This window comes from Phyllobates terribilis, unplaced genomic scaffold (assembly GCF_046119375.1).
Source record: "Phyllobates terribilis strain yellow unplaced genomic scaffold, ASM4611937v1 Scaffold_1__5_contigs__length_1240528914, whole genome shotgun sequence".
Classification (NCBI taxonomy): Eukaryota; Metazoa; Chordata; class Amphibia; order Anura; family Dendrobatidae; genus Phyllobates; species Phyllobates terribilis.
Window position 1 is genome coordinate 100,668,241 of NW_027362761.1, and position 21,582 is coordinate 100,689,822.

The window sequence follows — 21,582 nt, forward strand, 5'->3', positions numbered from 1 at the left end:
CCCAAACATTGTTTTCTCTACAGCCCCCAAGCAGTATGATGTCCTCACAGCCCCAGGCACCCACACAGTGATACAGTCACAGCCCCCAACACATAATGCTCCCATAACCTCCAAAAACAGTATGATGTTCCCACAACCCCCTAACATAATATGATGACTTTACGACCGCCCAGCACAGTATGATGCCCCCACAAGTCCCCAACATAGTATGATGGCTATCACACATGCATTATGATGTTCCTTACTGCCCTCTGCCAGGATACACTCTCGAAGATAGTGTTCACACAGGCAATGTGGTTTGGTCCAAACATGTGCAGTTCTATTGCTTTCATAAAACTCCAAGAGATTCAAAACAAAAACAGCCTTTTCTGTGCCCAAAGGTATAACAGCAAATAAATAGTTATTTTAGCAGGCACATAAAGTACAGACCAAAAGTTTGGACACACCTTCTCATTTAAAGATTTTTCTGTATTTTCATAACTATGAAAATTGTACATTCACACTGAAGGCATCAAAACTATGAATTAACACATGTGGAATTATATACTTAACAAAAAAGTGTGAAACAACTGAAAATATGTCTTATATTCTAGGTTCTTCAAAGTAGCCACCTTTTGCTTTGATGACTGCTTTGCACACTCTTGGCATTCTCTTGATGAGCTTCAAGAGGTAGTCACCGGAAATGGTTTTCACTTCACAGGTGAGCCCTGTCAGGTTTAATAAGTGGGATTTCTTGCCTTATAAATGGGGTTGGGACCATCAGTTGTGTTGTGCAGAAGTGAGGTGGATACACAGCTGATAGTCCTACTGAATAGACTGTTAGAATTTGTATTATGGCAAGAAAAAAGCAGCTACGTAAAGAAAAACGAGTGGCCATCATTACTATAAGAAATGAAGGTCAGTCAGTGCGAAAAATTGGACAAACTTTGAAAGTGTCCCCAAGTGCAGTTGCAAAAACCATCAAGCGCTACAAAGAAAATGGCTCACATGAGGACCGCCCCAGGAAAGGAAGACCAAGAGTCACCTCTGCTTCTGAGGATAAGTTTATCCAAGTTACCAGCCTCAGAAATTGCAGGTTAACAGCAGCTCAGATTAGAGACCAGGTCAATGCCACACAGAGTTCTAGCAGCAGACACATCTCTTCAACAACTATTAAGAGGAGACTTTGTGCAGCAGGCCTTCATGGTAAAATAGCTGCTAGGAAACCACTGCTAAGGACAGGCAACAAGCAGAAGAGACTTTTTTGGGCTAAAGAACACAAGGAATAGACATTAGACCAGTGGAAATCTGTGCTTTGGTCTGATGAGTCCAAATTTGAGATCTTTGTGCGACGCAGAAAAGGTGAATGGATGGACTCTACATGCCTGGTTCCCACTGTGAAGCATGGAGAAGGAGGTGTGATGGTGTGGGGGTGCTTTGCTGGTGACACTGTTGGGGATTTATTCAAAATTGAAGGCATACTGAACCAGCATGGCTACCACAGCTTCTTGTAGCGGCATGCTATTCCATCTGGTTTGCGTTTAGTTGGACCATCATTTGTTTTTTAACAGGACAATGACCCCAAACACACTTCCAGGCTGTGTAAGGGCTATTTGACCAAGAAGGAGAGTGATGGGGTGCTACGCCAGATGACCTGGCCTCCACAGTCACCAGACCTGAACCCAATCGAGATGGTTTGGGGTGAGCTGGACCGCAGAGTGAAGGCAAAAGGGCCAACAAGTGCTAAGCATCTCTGGGAACTGCTTCAAGATTGTTGGAAGACCATTTCCGGTGACTACCTCTTGAAGCTCATCAAGAGAATGCCACGAGTGTGCAAAGCAGACATCAAAGCAAAAGGTGACTACTTTGAAGAACCTAGAATATAAGACATATTTTCAGTTGTTTCACACTTTTTTGTTAAGTATATAATTCCACATGTGTTAATTCATAGTTTTGATGCCTTCAGTGTGAATGTACAATTTTCATAGTCATGAAAATACAGAAAAATCTTTAAATGAGAAGGTGTGTCCAAACTTTTGGTCTGTACTGTATATGTCAGTGCAGGTTCACCCAAACAGATTATAGTACTTCATACAAAGAAGTGGCCCGATCCCACCAGTCTCGGTATCCCCTTCAGCCCGAGCTCCAGCAGCTTCCAATGCCAAACAGAAGTGTTCAATTCTGGGCACAGTTCACACTGAACAGGCTATAGCTTCCACAGGGTTCTCTGCAGCTTCCACAAACAGACTGCTCAGCTATCCTAGCTGACCCATGCAGTCTGCATTCAGAGAGACACTCTGTCACATCTCTCTCTCTCTCAGCTACAGCTCACATTTTGGCTGGTTACTCACCAGCAGCACACATCCAGCAGACTGACACCTCTAGTGAACATAGTGAACAGAGGCACTGGTTTAAGAGTTAAAGCCAAGCATGTGCATCTAATCAAATCCTGCAAAGCTAGGGCTTAACCCTGTTTTACTTGGCTCTGCTACACCCCCCCCACACACAGTATGTGGAATCTCACATCTCCCCATACACATGATGGTGTCCTTTGCAACCAACCCATATATTATATATCCTTCACAGCCCCCGCATGTTATGATAGTACTCACAGCCCATCACACTGTATGATCCCCCACACACAGCCCCCTTTTACCCTCTACAGATTCCCATGATTACCACTCAGAATGATGACCCTCCCACGCAATACAATGGCCACCATAGCCCACCATAGATAGTATGATGGCCCCCACAGACTGTATGATTGTCCTTACAGCCCTCCCCACACACAGTGTGATGTTCCTCACAGCTCATAACACATGGTATGATAGTCCTCACAGCCTCTCACACACACAGCATAATGGTCCTTATAGCCCTCACATACAGTATATGGGTCCTCACAGCCCCTCATATATAGTATGATGGTCCTCACAGCAACCCCCACACAGTATGATAGTTCTCATGGTGCCCCTCACATAGCATGATAGTTCTCACAGCCCCTCACACACAGTATGAGGGCACTCACAGTCCCTCACATATGGTATAATGATCCTCAGAGGCCTCTTATGCACAGTATGATCCCCCACTGCTCCCCACACACAGACCCCCACACAGTATGATGGTTACCACAGCTCCCTTTATACCTTATGATCCCACACACCGCAACCTTATAAGCAGCATGCTACACATTCAACCCCCCTATATATGTTATGATCCCACACACAGTCCCCCAATATACAGTATGATCGCACACAGTCCCCATGTTTACAATATAATTCTGCACACAGCCCCTTATATACAGTAGGATCCCACATAAAGCCCCCTATTTACAGTATGATCCAACAGCCCCCTATACAGTGGGGAAAATAAGTATTTGATACACTGCCAATTTTACAAGTTTTCCCATCTACAAAGAATAGAATGTCATTTTTAATGCAGGTACACTTCAACTGTGAAAGACAGAATCTAAAAAAAATCCAGAAAATTAAATTGTATGATTTTTACATAATTCATTTTCATTTTATTGCATGAAATAAGTATACAATAGAAAAATAGAACTTAATATTTGGTACAGAAACCTTTGTTTGCAGTTACAGAGGTCAGACGTTTCCTGTAGTTCTTGACCAAGTTTGAACACCCTGCAGCAGGGATTATGGCCCACTTCTCCATACAGATCTTCTCCAGATATTTCAGGTTTCGGGGCTGTCACTGGGCAACATTGACTTTCAGCTCCCTCCAAAGATTTTATATTCAGTTCAGGTCTGGAGACTGGCTAGGCCACTCCAGGACCTTGAAATGCTTCTTATGGAGCCACTCCTTAGTTGCCCTTGTCTGTATGTTTTGAGACATTGTCATGCTGGAAGACCCAGCTACTACCCATCTTCAATGACCCTTTGCAGAAAAGCACCTCAAAGTATGATGCTTACCCCACTATGCTTCACGGTTGGGGCGGTGTTTTTGGGGTTGTACTCATCCATCTTCTTCCTCCAAACAGGGCTAGTGGAGTTGATACCAAAAAGTTCTATTTTGATCTCATCTGACCATATGACCTTCTCCCATTCCTACTCTGGATCATCCAGATGGTCATTGGTGAACTTCAAATGGGCCTGGACATGAGCTGGCATGAGCAGGGGGATTTTGCGTGCCCTGCAGGATTTAAATCCATGACGGCGTAGTGTGTTAACAGTAATATTTGAGACTGTGGTCCCAGCTCTCTTCAGGTCATCGATCAGGCCCTCCCATGTAGTTCTGGGCTGATTCCTGACCTTTTTTAGAATCATCCTTACTCCATGAGACGACATCTTGCATGAAGCCCCAGACCAATGACGATTGAAAGTCATCTTGTGTTTCTTCCATTTTCTAATGATTGCGCCAACAGTTGTTGACTTCTCACCAAGCTGCTTGCCTATTGTCCTGTAGCCCATCCCAGCCTTGTGCAATTTTGTCCCCGGTGTCCGTAGATAGTTCTTTGGTCTAGGCCATGGTGGAGCGTTGGCGTGTGATTGATTGAGTGTGTGCACAGGTGTCTTTCATACAAGTAACGAGTTCAAACAGGTACAATTAATACAGGTAATGAGTGCAGAATAGAGAAAAAGTAAAACTAACAGGTCTTTGAGAGCCAGAATTCTTGATGGTTGGTAGGTGATCAAATACTTATTTCATCCAATAAAATGCAATTGAATTATTTAAAAATCATACAATGTGATTTTCTGGATTTTTTTTAAGATTCTCTCTCTCACAGTTGAAGTGTATCTACGATGAAAATTACAGATCTCTCCATTCTTTGAAGGTGGGAAAACTTGCAAAATCGGCTGTGTATCAAATATTTTCACCACTGTATATAGTATGATCCCACACACGGCCCACTATATACACTAGGATTCCTACACAGCCTCCAAAATGGTATGATGTTCCCACACATTCACCTCAGAAGTGACTGATAATTGGAAAAACAACAACAAACAAAATTTCCCAAACACTCAACTTGCTCTCGACATTCCCCCCAGCGCTTTGCTCCGGTCTTTGTTGTGCGTACTAAGGCACCGCACAGCAGACTCAATGTAGTGACGTCATCGCAGTTGTCGTAGTTGCACATGCTGAATGGTCCACGTGCTGAAAAGGGACAGCCAAGTACCCGCATTTCGCCCAGGTCTAGTTTAGAGGAATCCAATCATATTGAACATGGTGTCGAACCTGCTGGCATGTTATAGAGAAGAATAAGGGAACCAGGTTGTTTTATTGTTTTGTAGAAAAAGATTTAGAATGACTTGTACATTTTCTATGTTTAAAAGTCCCCGTTAGACATCCTATCTAGTGACTGACAGACATTTCTAAATGGCTGTGCATAAAATAATGATTGCCGATCTCTTATGAGGAATTCTAGTCCCAGAGTGCAAAAAAATGTAAATTTAAGCAAATAAAAAAACTACAGGGTGGCCCACAAGACTAAACACTGCTTTATGCTGAAAGAAACGATCTCCTGCTCATGATAACTTAAAGAAGTTGTCCACTACTATTGAACATGCCCTCCTTTGATGTAAACAATGGAAATAAGACTTTTCTCAAATACCTTGCACTGTCTGTATTGCCTGTGAGCGGCGCTATTGCTGACCGCTCACAGGTATCACGTGACCCCCAGCTGCAGCCTCCTCTGGCATCCATGGATGTTATATCAAGTCGTGTGTGACTCAGTGATGCGCTCCCTGCTGATTGATGGGCTGTAGGCGGGGTTTCCACATGCGTCACAGCCCAGCATCCACTGCTTGCTTTCCCAATGAATGCAGGAGAGAAAAAGCATGCGGAGGACGCTGGGCTGTGACGCCCGGGGAAACCCCGTCACAGCAGATGTATCAGCAGGGAGCGCGTCACTGAGTCACGCATGACTTGACGTGACAGAGGAGGCTGCCGCCGGGGGTTACGTGATACCTGTGAGCGGTCAGCGATAGCGCCGCTCACAGGCAACACTGACAGTGCAAGATATTTGATAAAAGTCTTATTTCCACCATTTACATTGATGGGGGGCAGGTTCAATAGTAGTGGACAACTTCTTTAATTGCAAAGAATTGCTGGAAGAGGTCCATGTATAAGGCTGTAGTCACATTTTCACCAAAGAATACTGGATGACTGGGTCCACAATTTTTGGATCATGAAATGGCTGGGGTGCAGTTCTTGTGACTTTTCTGTGTTCCAGGATCTAATATTTTGTCAATTAACACACACGGTTAGATGTATCAATGCTTTGTCAGACATAATGTATTGCAGTGGTTCCAAATGGCTATGATTATCCACAGCTCATTGTGCTGCATGCCTAGAAATAGGGTAGGTGATATGACAAATTCCCTTTTAAGGGTTGTGGAGCCACCTGTGGTCACTAGAAAAAAGGTCTTAAGCCCTCCGGTACTCTTCATAGCCTAACTAAAGTGATGAGTAGCATTAATGAAGAGGTCTTAAAGCAGGTGTCCAGCATATGCTCTAAATAATCTATATGGGGCCAAGTATTGTCCTTGGCGGTCTTCCTCATTGCCTTTGACTTCAAATGGAGACTGTGCATCCTTGACTACTGCTCAATTCAATGTCTTCCTCACTGCAGTCATGCAATGAGAAGGAAGGTGTTACTAAGGTCCCTTGTTACTATGTTTGATGGGGGTCAAATGCATAGGAGAAGGGGTATTTACCAACTCTTCGGTGAGTGCCTATTAAAGAAAAAGGAATATGAAAAATTAATTGTCTTCAGTGATTTGGTCCATGGTTATGATGACTAGATAAGATCATGTGAGGCACACATGTCTTTAAAGGGTTGTCCCATAAACAACATATTTCATCTATTCACATGATAGGTAATATAACCAATTTCTGGGCCACCCACAACCATGAGAAAAGGATGCCCCATGTAAAGGGAGAATTAGTAAAAATTTGCAAAGACCTCTCTTACAGAGAGCAAATGATACAGTGGTTCCATTCTCAGGTCCCAATCCTGTGTTCCATAAACAACATATTTTGATCTGTTCACATGATAAATTATATGTCCAATTGCTGGGATAACCATGAACATGAGAAGGGGTGCCCTCTGTAAAGGGAGTATTAGTAAGAATGTGCAAACACCACTCCTATTGACAGAAGATGATGCAGTGGTCTGATTATCATGTCCCAATCCTGTGTCTCATAAACCTCATCTATCAGCTATCCACATGATAGAACTATTCACACAGACCGAAATTGCACTCTTCAAATATAAGGTATTAAATACTGAGGTTTCGCTATTTTCATCTTCAGCAGGGGTTAGCTGTAGTGATGGGAGGGCACTAAAATGCTCGGATGCTCGATGCTTGGGTAGAGCAAATTGGAATGCTCGGGTGCTCAACCCGAGCAACGAGCCCAATGTAAGTCTATGGGAATCTCGAGCATTTTTCAGGCGGCTCCCCCCGGCGGTCTCTAGAGGGCCTAAAAATTGCCCAAATCGATGGGAACAGTGCTCAAATGACATGGGAACAGCATGGGGAACACTCATGGAAGCATTTATGACTCCCTTGTCACTTCTGTCAACAACGTTGTCAGAGGTATTACGCCACTTTTACGGACTCACAATAAAACATACAAAAACTAAACCAAAATAGATTTTCCTGGGAAATATGTTAAGGAACATCCTTTACAGGGTAATGACTTGTATATAAGGCAAAATAAATATACAAAAACAAAAATGCTCCTCCACACCTTGGGCTATGTTCACACGTAGCGTTTTTGATGCGTTTTTGCACTTTTGCATTGCTTTCAACTAAGACATGCATTCACTGGGAAATGTCATTTTAACATTTTACAACCTTATCTGGCCATGTGCTGTGTGACACATCATCAGACACATGCATACAGTGCTGAAAAGACAAGGGAACAGCATAGGGAAGACTCCTGGAAGCATCTCTGACTCCCAGGTCACTGCCTAAAAGTGTACTCATCATACAGTGCTGGCCAAAATTATTGGCACCCCTGCAATTCTGTCAGATAATACTCAGTTTCTTCCAGAAAATTATTGCAATCTCAAATTCTTTGGTATTATTATCTTCATTTAATTTGTCTTCAATGAAAAAAGACAAAAAGAATTGTCCTAAAGCCAAATTGGATATAATTCCACACCAAACCTAAAAAAGGGGGTGGACAAAAGTATTGGCACTGTTTGAAAAATCATCTGATGCTTCTCTAATTCGTATAATTAACAGCACCTGTAACTTACCTGTGGCACCTAACAGGTGTTGGCAATAACTAAATCACACTTGCAGCCAGTTAACATGGATTAAAGTTGACTCGACCTCTGTCTTGTGTCCTTGTGTGTACCACATTGAGCATGGAGAAAAGAAAGAAGACCAAAGAATTGTCTGAGGACTTGAGAAACCAAATTGTGAGGAAGCATGAGCAATCTCAAGGCTACAAGTCCATCTCCAAAGACCTGAATGTTCCTGTGTCTTCCGTGCGCAGTGTCATCAAGAAGTTTAAAGCCCATGGCACTGTGGCTAACCTCCCTAGATGTGGACGGAAAAGAAAAATTGACGAGAGATTTCAACGCAAGATTGTGCGGATGGTGGATAAAGAACCTCGACTAACATCCAAACAAGTTCAAGCTGCCCTGCAATCCGAGGGTACAACAGTGTCAACCCGTACTATCCGTCGGCGTCTGAATGAAAAGGGACTGTATGGTAGGATACCCAGGAAGACCCCACTTCTTACCCCGAGACATAAAAAAGCCAGGCTGGAGTTTGCCAAAACTTACCTGAGAAAGCCTAAAACGTTTTGGAAGAATGTTCTCTGGTCAGATGAGACAAAAGTAGAGCTTTTTGGGAAAAAGCATCAACATAGAGTGTACAGGAAAAAAAAAGAGGCATTCAAAGAAAAGAACACGGTCCCTACAGTCAAACATGGCGGAGGTTCCCTGATGTTTTTGGGGTTGCTTTGCTGCCTCTGGCACTGGACTGCTTGACCATGTGCATGGCATTATGAAGTCTGAAGACTACCAACAAATTTTGCAGCATAATGTAGGGCCCAGTGTGAGAAAGCTGGGTCTCCATCAGAGCTCATGGGTCTTCCAGCAGGACAATGACCCAAAACACACTTCCAAAAGCACTATAAAATGGTTTGAGAGAAAGCACTGGAGACTTCTAAGGTGGCCAGCAATGAGTCCAGACCTGAATCCCATAGAACACCTGTGGAGAGATCTCAAAATGGCAGTTTGGAGAAGGCACCCTTCAAATATCAGGGACCTGGAGCAGATTGCCAAAGAAAAATGGTCTACAATTCCAGCAGAGTATTGTAAGAAACTCATTGGTTACTGGAAGCGGTTGTTTGCAGTTATTTTGGCTAAAGGTTGTGCAACCAAGTATTAGGCTGAGGGTGCCAATACTTTTGTCTGGCCCATTTTTGGAGTTTTGTGTGAAATGATCAATGATTTGATTTTTGCTTCATTCTCTTTTGTGTTTTTTACTTGCAAGCAAATTAAATGAAGATAATAAGACCAAAGAATTTGTGATTGCAATCATTTTCTGGAAGAAACTGAGTATTATCTGACAGAATTGCAGGGGTGCCAATACTTTTGGCCACCACTGTAAGTGATCCTTGGTGCATGCAAAGATGCCTCCCGCAATGAACCTGTTGTTGCAGACTTGCAACAATCACCGTCCACGTCCTTGTCCCAGTGCAACCAGCGTTAAGTTGTCCCTACCCCATTCCTTGGAATGCAAGCGCAAGTATGCTGCCAGCCACCCACCCACCCACAGGCTGCAAGACTATACTGCCAAATTTTTGACAGCTGCTTGCACTTGAAATGTGGCCAGGGATTGTACAGAGCCAGTCCACAGCTTGTCGGTGAGTTGTATTTCACCACAGCCACATTCTTTATTATTCTTTAGCTTGGTGAAAGGACTTGGGAAACCGTATCTACTCCAGCTGTCATTTCGCCCAGGAAGTCCTCTAAAGCTGCTTGAACTTGAAATGTGGCATTTTAGGCTCATGGAGGCGGAAGCTTTTCACGACCTCATGCCGGCGGCGGCCGGGTGTCCATACTCGGTCCCCAGCCGCCACTATTTCTCCCAGTATCGTCTCCGCCTTCCACAAGCACGGGTCCCACAACATTACCTGTGCCCTCCCAAGTGGACTTACTGGGAACGACCGCCTATCCACAAACACGTGGTCAAGTGAATGTGGCCAGGGATGGTGCAGAGCCAGTCCACAGCTTGTCAGTGAGTTGTATTTCACCACAGCCACATTCTTTATTATTCTTTAGCTTGGTGAAAGGACTTGGGAAACCGTATCTACTCCAGCTGTCATTTCTCCCAGGAAGTCCTCTAAAGCTGCTTGCACTTGAAATGTGGCCTTTTAGGCTCGTGAAGGTGGAAGCTGTCCACAACCTCATGCCAACGGCGGCCGGGTTTCCATACTCAATCCCCAGCCCCAACTATTTCTCCCAGTATCGTCTCCGCCTTCCACAAGCACGGGTTCCACAACCTTACCCGTGCCCTCCCCAGTGGACTTACTGGGAAGGACCACCTAACCACAAACATGTGGTCAAGTGAATGTGGCCAGGGGTGGTACGGAGCCAGTCCACAGCTTGTTGATGAGTTGTAGTTCACCACAGCCATATATTTTAGCTCGGTGAAAGGACTGACTTTTGGGGAACCGTATCTACTCCAGCTATCATTTCATCCATGATGTCCTCTAAAGCTGCTTGCACTTGAAATGTGGCCTTTTAGGCTCATGGAGGCAGAAGCTTTTCACGACCTCATGCCGGAGGCGGCCGGGTGTCCATGCTTGGTCTCCAGCCGCCACTATTTCTCCCGGTATCGTCTCCGCCTTCCACAAGCACGGGTCCCTGAACATTACCCGTGCCCTCCCTAGTGGACTTACTGGGAAGGACCGCCTATCCACAAACACGTGGTCAAGTGAATGTGGCCAGGGATGGTACAGAGCCAGTCCACAGCTTGGCGGTGAGTTGTATTTCACCACAGTCACATTCTTTATTATTCTTTAGCTTGGTGAAAGGACTTGGGAAACCATATCTACTCCAGCTGTCATTTCTCCCAGGAAGTGCTCTAAAGCTGCTTGCACTTAAAATGTGGCCTTTTAGGCTCCTGGAGGTAGAAGCTGTCCACAAACTCATGCCAACGGTGGCCGGGTGTCCATACTCAATCCCCAGCCCCAACTATTTCTCCCAGTATCGTCTCCGCCTTCCACAAGCACGGGTTCCACAACATTACCCGTGCCCTCCCCAGTGGACTTACTGGGATGGACCACCTAACCACAAACATGTAGTCAAGTGAATGTGGCCAGGGACGGTACGGAACCAGTCCACAGCTTATTGGTGAGTTGTATTTCACCACAGCCATATTCTTTAGCTTGGGGAAAGGACTTGGGAACCATAACTACTCCAGCTGTCGTTTCTCCCAGCACTGGAAATATGGCCTTTTAGGCTTGTGGAGGTGGAAGCTGTCCAAAACCTCATGCCGACGGTGACCGGGTGGCCATACTCGGTCCCCAGCTGCCACTATTTCTCCCAGTATCGTCTCCGCCTTCCACAAGCAAAGGTCCCTGAACATTTCTGCTGGTACTTTTCTGTGGGAATCTGCTTGCCTCCTACTAGCCTGTAATATTTCCAGTGAACTATGGTACGACGCCATGGTATTAGCATTGCCCCAAGTACCAGTAGCATAGCCATCCCCAATTTCTTTCTCAGGAATTCTATTTGGTAGACTGAGTGGCTGCCCAAATACATTAGTTTCTCACAAAGAAGCTGAAGATAGGAGATCTCTGCAGATGGATTAGTCCTCAGAAGGATTGTTTGTTGAGATGGATATGTGTCTCTAATATAGTTTGGTACAATCTACACTAGAAACAAGCAAATCTCTCCCTAGCTCAGCAGTACCTCTCCCTACACTATCTGATTCCGGAGTGACTGTGACAAGCATGATGCTGTGAGGCCAGCCAATCACTGTAATGCCACAACCAACATGGCTACGGCATTACAGTGAGTGGCAGGCAATCCCTGCATGTTCATTGGCGGTCTAAAGGGCGCCAAACATGCAGGAAGGAGACCTGAGCTCCCGCCGAGCAACCCCGGGAATACTCAGCGAGCGCCGAGCATCTCAAGCTGTGAGATGCTCGGGCAAGCACCGAGCAGTAGCGAGCATGCTCGCTCATCACTACTTAGCTGGCAAGACCCTTTCAATGCCCATTTAATATTTACTTTACATATGTTCCTGCTCTGCTGTAGAAGTTACATGAGCAACCTGCCTGCAACACTTCAGCTGTAATTTCCTCTTTCTGCACGAGAGGTCATCATTATTGATAGACATTTTTGGCAGGAGAGAGATCAGTGATGCCTATGTTGTGGTGCAAAATTTTCTATAATTAGCATAGCATGCTATGATTTTTCCTTTATGCTATTGAGATAGATGATAGATATATTGTATGTCTCCATATATTATAAAAATATAAATATATGCTAAACCTCTCACTTTGGCACAAGCATGTTAATTGGCAACAAGCTCAAATAAGAATGTAATATGTTATTAACATTGGAACAATCCTTACCCAATGGGATGGCCACGTGAGTTGAGCAATTTATTTTTCTATAGAAAAGCTCTCCACTTTTCTGGAGTCCCATAGAATTCACTCTTTTTAAGTAAAAGTTGGTTCACCTCTGAGATTCCTCGATAATCATTTAACGCAAATGCCTCTAAGATTAGAACCAGTTAATGCATAATCCATCTTTGCCTTTGACATGTAATGGGCTTGTCAGAACTATTTATGAACTGCACATATAAATAATTCAAAGTAGGAAATGCTGCTACCTGGTTAAGTGATTTTGTCCATCTTTCCACAGCCTCCATCAATTCATTTTAAAAGGTAGAGTGGTTACCTGAGAGAGATGGGAATTCTCTGCAAGTTTACCACGTCACTGCTATGGGACCATCTCTGTGCTTTTTAGAAGTACATTTATTTATCTGATTAATTGTTCCGAGTTGTTATTAACTCTTTACTCTTATATAGTGAAAAAGTGCTTGCCCCCTTCCTGATTTCTTATTCTTTTGCATGTTTGTCACACTTAAATGTTTCAGATCACAAAAAAAATTAAAATATTTGACAAAGATAACACAAGTAAGCAAGTAAATGCCGTTTTTAGATGAAGGTCTTTATTATTAAGGGAAAAAGAAATCCAAACCTACAGGGCCCTATGTGAAAATGTGATTGTCCCCTAAACCTAATAACTGGTTGGGCCACCCATAGCAGCAACAACCGCAATCAAGCACGTGCTGTACCTAAGAGCCGCTATATTGCTCATTCTGTAACTCATCCTTGGCTTTTACAATTTGAAATTAAAAGTGAAGTTTTAACAAGATATATACAACCCTGGTCCTGCTGGAGACATCTTTGCTTGCTTTCTCATAACTGAAATGATGGTAGCAAATAGTAAGCTTTCAAAACTACTGTACTCAGGTCTTTTCACCAGGTTCAGTATAACTCAAAATCTGAAGAGTCTCACATATATTTATACAGAACAGGACATAGAATAGTGCAGTAAATAAGTGACGAGAAGCAGTACTATCAGTGTGGGAAGGGGAGAAACAGTTGTGGCTGTAAATATTGGATAAGGAGTGTGAAAGTTTTATTGTGCTCTGATTGAGGTCTAGTCCATGTTTGTGATGTCCCCAAATGATCTGAGGGGCACATTCCTTAACTGTTGTAGAAAAACATAAATCCATGCGACACATTCATTCCTGCTTTGAATATGTCAAAGATTATCATAAGGTTGTACACCCAGACTCTTCTGTTTCTCTAGGATTTTTAAATTACCTTTCAATACGAGTAATTTCATATCTATTATGTGGTGATCAGGGCTACAAAAATGTTTGGTCACAAATAGATCTATTCATTTTTCTTTTATTGTGAGGCGAAGATAATTCATATTTGTTCTAAGTTTTTGTCCTTATTCACCTACATACAGATCCCCGGTTGGACGTTTGGTACATATAATTAACCCTAGCATGCGTGACGTCACAAATCTACACTTTTACGTAAAGGAGGCATTTTTCATATGGAGAAACTCACATAAATAACTTTTACAAGTTTATTTCAAAAATTGCAAAATAAGATATGAATAATGCACAACATTTTAATTATAATTTTTTGTAGAAATCACCAAAAATCATTTTTTTCCAAATTTCAAACAAAGATATGGTTAAGCAGGCCCCAAATCTAAGAAGCATCATTGTCAGAAGCTCACGGTCCTCTCCAACAACAGAAATTTTTCCCTGCAACCAGAAAAAAATTTAAACCTGTCCATTTATAGCGACAACAGACAAGATAAAGATTAACAACTCACATCAGGACTACGATATCCCAGGTACTTTATGCTGCATTACATCTAATGTAGTGTTCTTAAAACACAGAAGTGGGGGATCTGGAAATATAGATTTTAATCAGTTATCTTTTTGTAATAAAGGTTGTATTTTCTGTGACGTTCCCCTCAACACCTATAGATTTAGATTGTAGGTGACTTCTAGAGGCACGCTTTTGCTTTCTTCTTTAGTTTTATAATGTAGATGATTCCTTGATATTCTGGTGCCTCTTGCAATCAGATTTTCAATTGTTCAATTGTTATTGGATGGTAGCCCTGATTCAAAAAGATCTTTCTGAGACCACCAAGGTGTCTGTTTCTATCTGTATAGTTGTAACATATCCGACTGTATCTGATGGCTTGACTGTAGACAATAGAACTTTTTATCTATTTTGGATGAAAACTGTCTCATTTAAGGTACGTTGGATACCCTGGTCACAGTATCATGGACATGAAATTGCTGGTATTGAAAAGTAACTTCAAATCACAGAGAGACAGAAGAGTCTGGGAGTACAAACTTATGACAATCTTTGAAACACTCAGAGCATGAATGAATGTGTTGCATGGATTTATGTCTTTCTACAGCAATGTGCTCCTCAGACCATTTAGGGGCATCACAACCCTTGACCAGACCTCAACTAGAGGACAATAAAACTTTTACACTCCTTATCTATGAAATTGAAATGCTTCAATATTTACTACCACAACTGCTTCTACCCTTCCCATATTGATAGTTCTGCTTCACGTCACTTGTCTTATTTACTGCATTATTCCTGTGTCCTATTGTATATAAATATGTGTCTGTTCAGATTTTGTGTTATACTGAGCCTGATGAAGAGTAGTGATGAGCGAATATGTTCGAAATCTGACCTCCAAACTTAAGTTCGACACAAATGTGGCACATTCGGATACATGACTGTCTCTTTCTATGGAGAGGAAGCAGGTACAGTGGGGAAAAAAAGTTTTTAGTCAGCCACCAATTGTGCAAGTTCTTCCAATTAAAAAGATGAGAGAGACCTGTAATTGACATCATAGGTAGACGTCAACTATGAGAGAGAAAATGAGAAAACAAATCCTGAAAATCACATTGTCTGATTTAGAAAGAATTTTTTTTCAAATTTTGGTGGAAAATAAGTATTTGGTCAGTTACAAACAAGCAAGATTTCTGGCTCTCACAGACCTGTAACTTCTCCTTTAAGAGGCTCCTCTGTCTTCCACTCATTACCTGTACTGGCACCTGTTTGAACTTGTTATCAGTATAAAAGACACCTTTCTGCAACCTCAAACATTCACACTCCAAGCTCCACTATGGTGAAGACCAAAGAGCTGTCGAAAGACACCAGAAACAAAATTGTAGCCCTGCAATAGGCAAGCAGCTTGGTGTGAAGAAATCAACTGTGCGAGCAATAATTAGAAAATGGAAGACATACAAGACCACTGATAATCTCCCTCGATCTGGGGCTCCACACAAGATCTCACCCTGTGGGGTCAAAATGATCTCAAGAACTGTGAGCAAAAATCCCAGAACCACACGGGGGGACCTAGTGAATGACCTGCAGAGAGCTGGGACCAACGTTACACAGGCTACCATCAGTAACACACTACGACTCAGATCCTGCAGTGCCAGACGTGTCCCCCTGCTTAAGCCATTACATGTCTGGGCCCATCTGAAGTTTGCTAGAGAGCATTTGGATGATCCAGAAGAGTATTGGGAGAATGTCATATGGTCAGATGAAACCAAAGTAGAACTGTTTGGTAGAAACCCAACTCATCGTGTTTGGAGGAGAAAGAATGCTGAGTTGCATCCAAAGAACATCATACCCACTGTGAAGCATGGGGGTGGCAACATCATGCTTTGGGGCTGTTTCTCTGCCAAGGGACTGTTTCTCCTCCCCAACCTCATCCCATCCCTAACTCATCTTTTCAACCTATCACTATCTTCTGGTACCTTCCCCGCTGCCTTCAAACCTGCCACAATCACGCCCATCCTCAAAAAGTCATCCCTCGACCCAACCGCCTTGTCCAGCTATCGCCCCATATCGTTGCTCCCATTTGCCTCCAAACTCCTTGAGCAACACGTTCACGCTGAGCTTTCCTCCCACTTCTCATCTAACTCCCTCTTCGACAACTGACAAACCGGCTTCCGCCCCCACCATTCCACCGAAACTGCCCTTACCAAAATCACCAATGACTTACTTACAGCCAAAGCTAACAGACAATTCTCTGTATTCCTTCTTCTTGACCTGTCCTCTCCTTTTGATACAGTTGACCACTGCCTCCTGCTACAGATCCTCTCTTCCTTTGACATCAAAGACCTTGCCCTATCTTGGATCTCCTCATACCTTTCAAACCGCACAGTTAGCGTCTCCCACTCCCACACTACCTCCTCATCCCGCCCCCTCTCTGTTGGAGTCCCTCAAGGCTCTGTCCTAGGACTCCTACTCTTCTCAATCTATACCCTTGTCCTGGGACAGCTCATAAAATCGCATGGCTTCCAGTACCATCTGTACGCTGATGACACCCAGATCTACCTCTCTGGCCCATTTCCCCAGCGTATCCAGTTCAAACTACAAACACTGACCTACAAAGTCATCCATAATCTCTCTCCTTCGTACATCTCTGAACAAATCTTCCAATATATTCCCTCATGTAATCTCCTTCTCTCCTCCACACTTATTCGTTCCTCATGCAATCGCCTCCAAGATTTCTCCCGAATATCCCCCGTCCTATGCAATTCTGTGCCTCAACACGTCCGATTATCCGCCACACTTGGATCCTTCAGACGGAACCTGAAAACCCATCTCTTCAAACAAGCTTACAGCCTGCACTGACCACGCTGCCACCTCAACAACACTGGAGCTACTGCAACCCCTAAACCTACTGTCTCCTTCCCCATTCCTGTAGAATGTAAGCCTGCAAGGGCAGGGTCCTCTTCCATCTGTACCAGTCTATCATTGTTAGTTTGTTTACTGTAAGTGATATCTGTATTTGGTATGTAACCCCCTCTTATGTACAGCACCATAGAATCAATGGCGCTATATAAATTAATAATAATAATAAAAAAGGGACCAGGATGACTGATCCGTGTACATGAAAGAATGAATGGGGCCATGTATTGTGAGATTTTGAGTGCAAACCTCCTTCCATCAGCAAAGGCATTGAAGATGAAACGTGTCTGGGTCTTTCAGCATGACAATGATCCCAAGCACACCTCCAGGGCAACGAAGGAGTGGCTTCGTAAGAAGCATTTCAAGGTCCTGGAGTGGCCTAGCCAGTTTCCAGATCTAAACCGTAGAGAAAAGCTTTGGAGGTAGTTGAAAGTCCGTGTTGCCCATCGACAGCCCCAAAACATCACTGCTCTAGAGGAGATCTACATGGAGGAATGGGCCAACATAACAGCAACAGTGTGTGCAAACCTTGTGAAGACTTACAGAAAACGTTTGACCTCTGTCATTGCCAACAGAGGATATATAACAAAGTATTGAGATGAACTTTTGTAATTGACCAAATTCTTATTTTCCACCAAAATTTGAAAAACATTTCTTTCCAAATCAGACAATTTGATTTTCAGGATTTGTTTTCTCATTTTTGTCTCTCATAGTTGAGGTCTACCTATGCTGTCAATTACAGGCCTCTCTCATCTTTTTAAGTGGGAGAACTTGCACAATTGGTGGCTGATAGTGTTGAGCGAGCACTAAAATGCTCGGGTGCTCGAAGCTCAGGCCGAGCTCACCGTGATACTTGGGTGCTCGATCCGAGCAACGAGCCCAATGTTAGTCTATGGGAGACCCGAGCATTTTTTCGTCGGCACCCCCGGCAGTCTGTAGAAAGCCTAAAAAGTGCCCAAAATGATAGTGACAGTGCTCAAAAGACATGGGGACAGCATGGGCATCGCCCCAGGAAGCATTTCTGACCCCCAGATCACTGCTGTCAACAACGTGGTCAGAGGTTTTAAGCCACTTTAACGGGCTCACAATAAAACGTTCAAAAACGAAACTGAAACGGTTTTCCTGTGAAATATGTTAAGGAACTTCCTTTCCAGGGTAAAGACATGTGTATAAGTTAAAATAAATAACCAAAAACAAAATTACTTCTCCACACCTTGGGCTATGTTCACAAGTAGCATTTTTTATCAGGTTTTGCACTTTTGTATTGCTTTCAACCGTGACAAATGCATTCACCGGGAAATGTCATTTTAACATTTTACAATCTTATCTGGTCATGTTCTGTGTGACACATGCATACAGTGCTGAAAAGACATGGGAACAGCATGGGGAAGACCCCTGGAAGCATTTCTGACACCCAGGTCACTGCCTAAAAGTGTGCCCATCAGAAATGATCCTTTCCGCATCAGAAGATGCAGACTTGCAACTATCCCCGTGCAAGTCCTTGTCCCAGGGCAGTGTTCAATTGTACCTCTCCCATTATTTGCAATGCAAGCACAAGTATGCAGCCTGCCACCCACCCACCCCCAGGCTGCAATACCATACTGCTAGCTTCCTTGCACTTGAAACGGGGCCTTTTAATTTGGAGGAGGCCGAAGCTGGCCACTACCTCATGGCTGCTTCGGCAGTGAGGTATTCATACTCAGTCCCCAGCCGCCCGGCGGCCGGGTGTCCACGCTCGGTCCCCAGCCGCCAGGGGGCGGCCTTGTGTCCATAAACGGTTCCCAGCCGCCCCTATTTCTCCTTAGAACATCCCCCCACACACTTTTCTTAGCCAGGCCTGCTTTAGGGCAGCATTGGACGAGCCCACCAGATAACCAGACTCCTCCGGTCCGCCCTGGCTTCTCCATCAGGGGAGTTGAGAGTGCCAAGGTGAGGAGCATGATGATGATGATAGAAGTTAGCATCTGCTTTGTTTTCTTGGAATGCAAGCGCATGTATGTAGTAGCGGCTAGGCCTGAGGTGGTCAGCGTTTTGGCGCATATCCTACCTTCTCCGAGGATTGCTGGATGTTTTCCTGCTACTATGCCAGTTCTATGACTCCCGTTAAAACAAAGCTTCATGTGATGAATGATGAATGAGGTGGTGGCAAAGGAGAAAGAGCAGGAGGAATAGGGAACATTCACATCAATATCAGGCCAGTCAACCACACATGTCTAGTAGGATATGTTTCTGTACCAAAAGGAGAGGTTCGGCTACACAGGTATAGGGCATGCAGTGAGTGCAATGCCTACCAAAAATTTCAGGCACTCCAATGCCCCTTGGAAGTGACATGGAGGTCAGAGGGCCTTAACTAAACCGTTTTTTCCATTTATAGCAACTGGGTCTCCTGTGCACTGTTGGCCTAAGCAGAGAATGGAAGGCTTTCCAAAAATTATGAGGAACTGCAATGCCCCTTGAAACAGACGTGGATTACAGCATACTAAAAACCTTCTACCCATTATTGGGGAGTGGGTCTCCCTTAGTGCTCGCCTATTGATTGAAAAGCAAAAGCTGACTAAAATTAGGAGGAAATTCAATGCCCGTTGGAAGAATGGCGGAGTTCACAGTGGAATAAAAAGACAATAACAATGCCCCTTGAAAAATTGGTGGAGGTCGCAGTAGCTTAACAAGACAGTTTTAATGCCCCTTGGAAGAGACGTGGAGGTTGCAGTAGCTTAACAAGACAGTTTTCATGCCCCTTGGAAAAGTCGTGGAGGTCGCATTAGCTTAACAAGACGGTTTTAATGCCCCTTGGAAAAGTGGTGGAGCTCGCATTAGCTTAACAAGACGGCTTTAATGCCCCTTGGAAGAGCAATGGAGGTCGCAGTAGCTTAACAAGACCGTTTTAATGCCCCTTGGAAGAGCGGTGGAGGTCGCAGTAGCTTAACATGACGGTTTTAATGCCCCTTGGAAGAGACGTGGATGTTGCAGTAGCTTAACAAGATGGTTTAAATGGCCCTTGGAAGAGACGTGGAGGTCGCAGTAGCTTAACAAGACGGTTTTAATGCCCCTTGGAAGAGACGTGGAGGTCGCAGAAGATTAACAAGATGGTTTTAATGCCCCTTGGAAGAGACATCTGTAATGCACACGCCCGGGCTGAGCGGCGTGTGCGTTTGATTCCACTGGACTGTGCCGGAGAGTGAATGCCTGGAGGGGCGTAACTAGGTATTCACCCGATCCGACCAGGGTCGCACGACAGCATACGACGCCAGTGCACCAAGGAGGAACCGAGCAGAGGGAGCAGGTGCTACTCCAGGACAGACCCCGGACACGGCTGTTGACCCACACTGGGGAATACAGGAACAGACAGGTTAGGCTGGCACACAGACTGGTGGGTATAGGCAGGCATGACTGGTATGCAGGCAGGTGGGTATGCAGGCAGGGGGGTACAGGCAAGCACGGCTAGAGTGCAGACAGGGAGGCACTAGCAGGTAGGAACACAGGCGGGATAGGACCCAGTACACACTGGGACTCAGGAACAGAACCACAGATGTGGCGGACAAACACAGCAGAGTAAGGCCGCCCAGAGTGGTGAGCGAGAGCAGAGCAAGAAGAGACCGCCAAGAGCGGTGAGCGAGAGTAGAACAGGACGAGGCCGCCTGGAGCGGTGAGCGAGAGTAGAGCAGGACAAGGCCGCCTGGAGCGGTGAGCAAGAGTAGAGCAGGACAAGGCCGCCTGGAGCGGTGAGCAAGAGTAGAGCAGGACAAGGCCGCCTGCAGCGGTGAGCAAAGGGTCAGAGCTGAGTGAGACTGCCGGAGCAGTGAGCAAGGAGTCAGAGCGGAGCAAGACTGCTGGAGCAGTGAGCAAAGGAGTCAGAGCAGAGCGAGACTGCCAGAGCAGTGAGCAAAGGGTCGGAGCGGAGCAAGACTGCCGGAGCAGTGAGCAAAGGGTCAGAGCGGAACAAGACTGTCGGAGCAGTGAGCAAAGGGTCAGAGCGGAGCCAGACTGCCGGAGCAGTGAGCAAAGGGTCAGAGCGGAGCAAGACTTCCGGAGCAGTGAGCAAAGGCAGAGCAGGCTAGAACCGCCGGAGCGGTGAGCAAGGCAGAGCAGGCTAGAACCGCCGGAGCGGTGAGCAAGGCAGAGCAGGCTAGAACCGCCGGAGCGGTGAGCAAGGCAGAGCTGGCTAGAACCGCCGGAGCGGTGAGCAAGGCAGAGCAGGGGGGAAAGGGCTCTGTACACACGGAACAGGCTGGAAGGGAAAGGCAGAACCAGATACCCACAGGGTACTTGCAGTGAAGTAGCGAGTGGATCACAAACTCACAAACGGAAGTACAGTGACAACGAGCAGGAGTTAGGTACGAG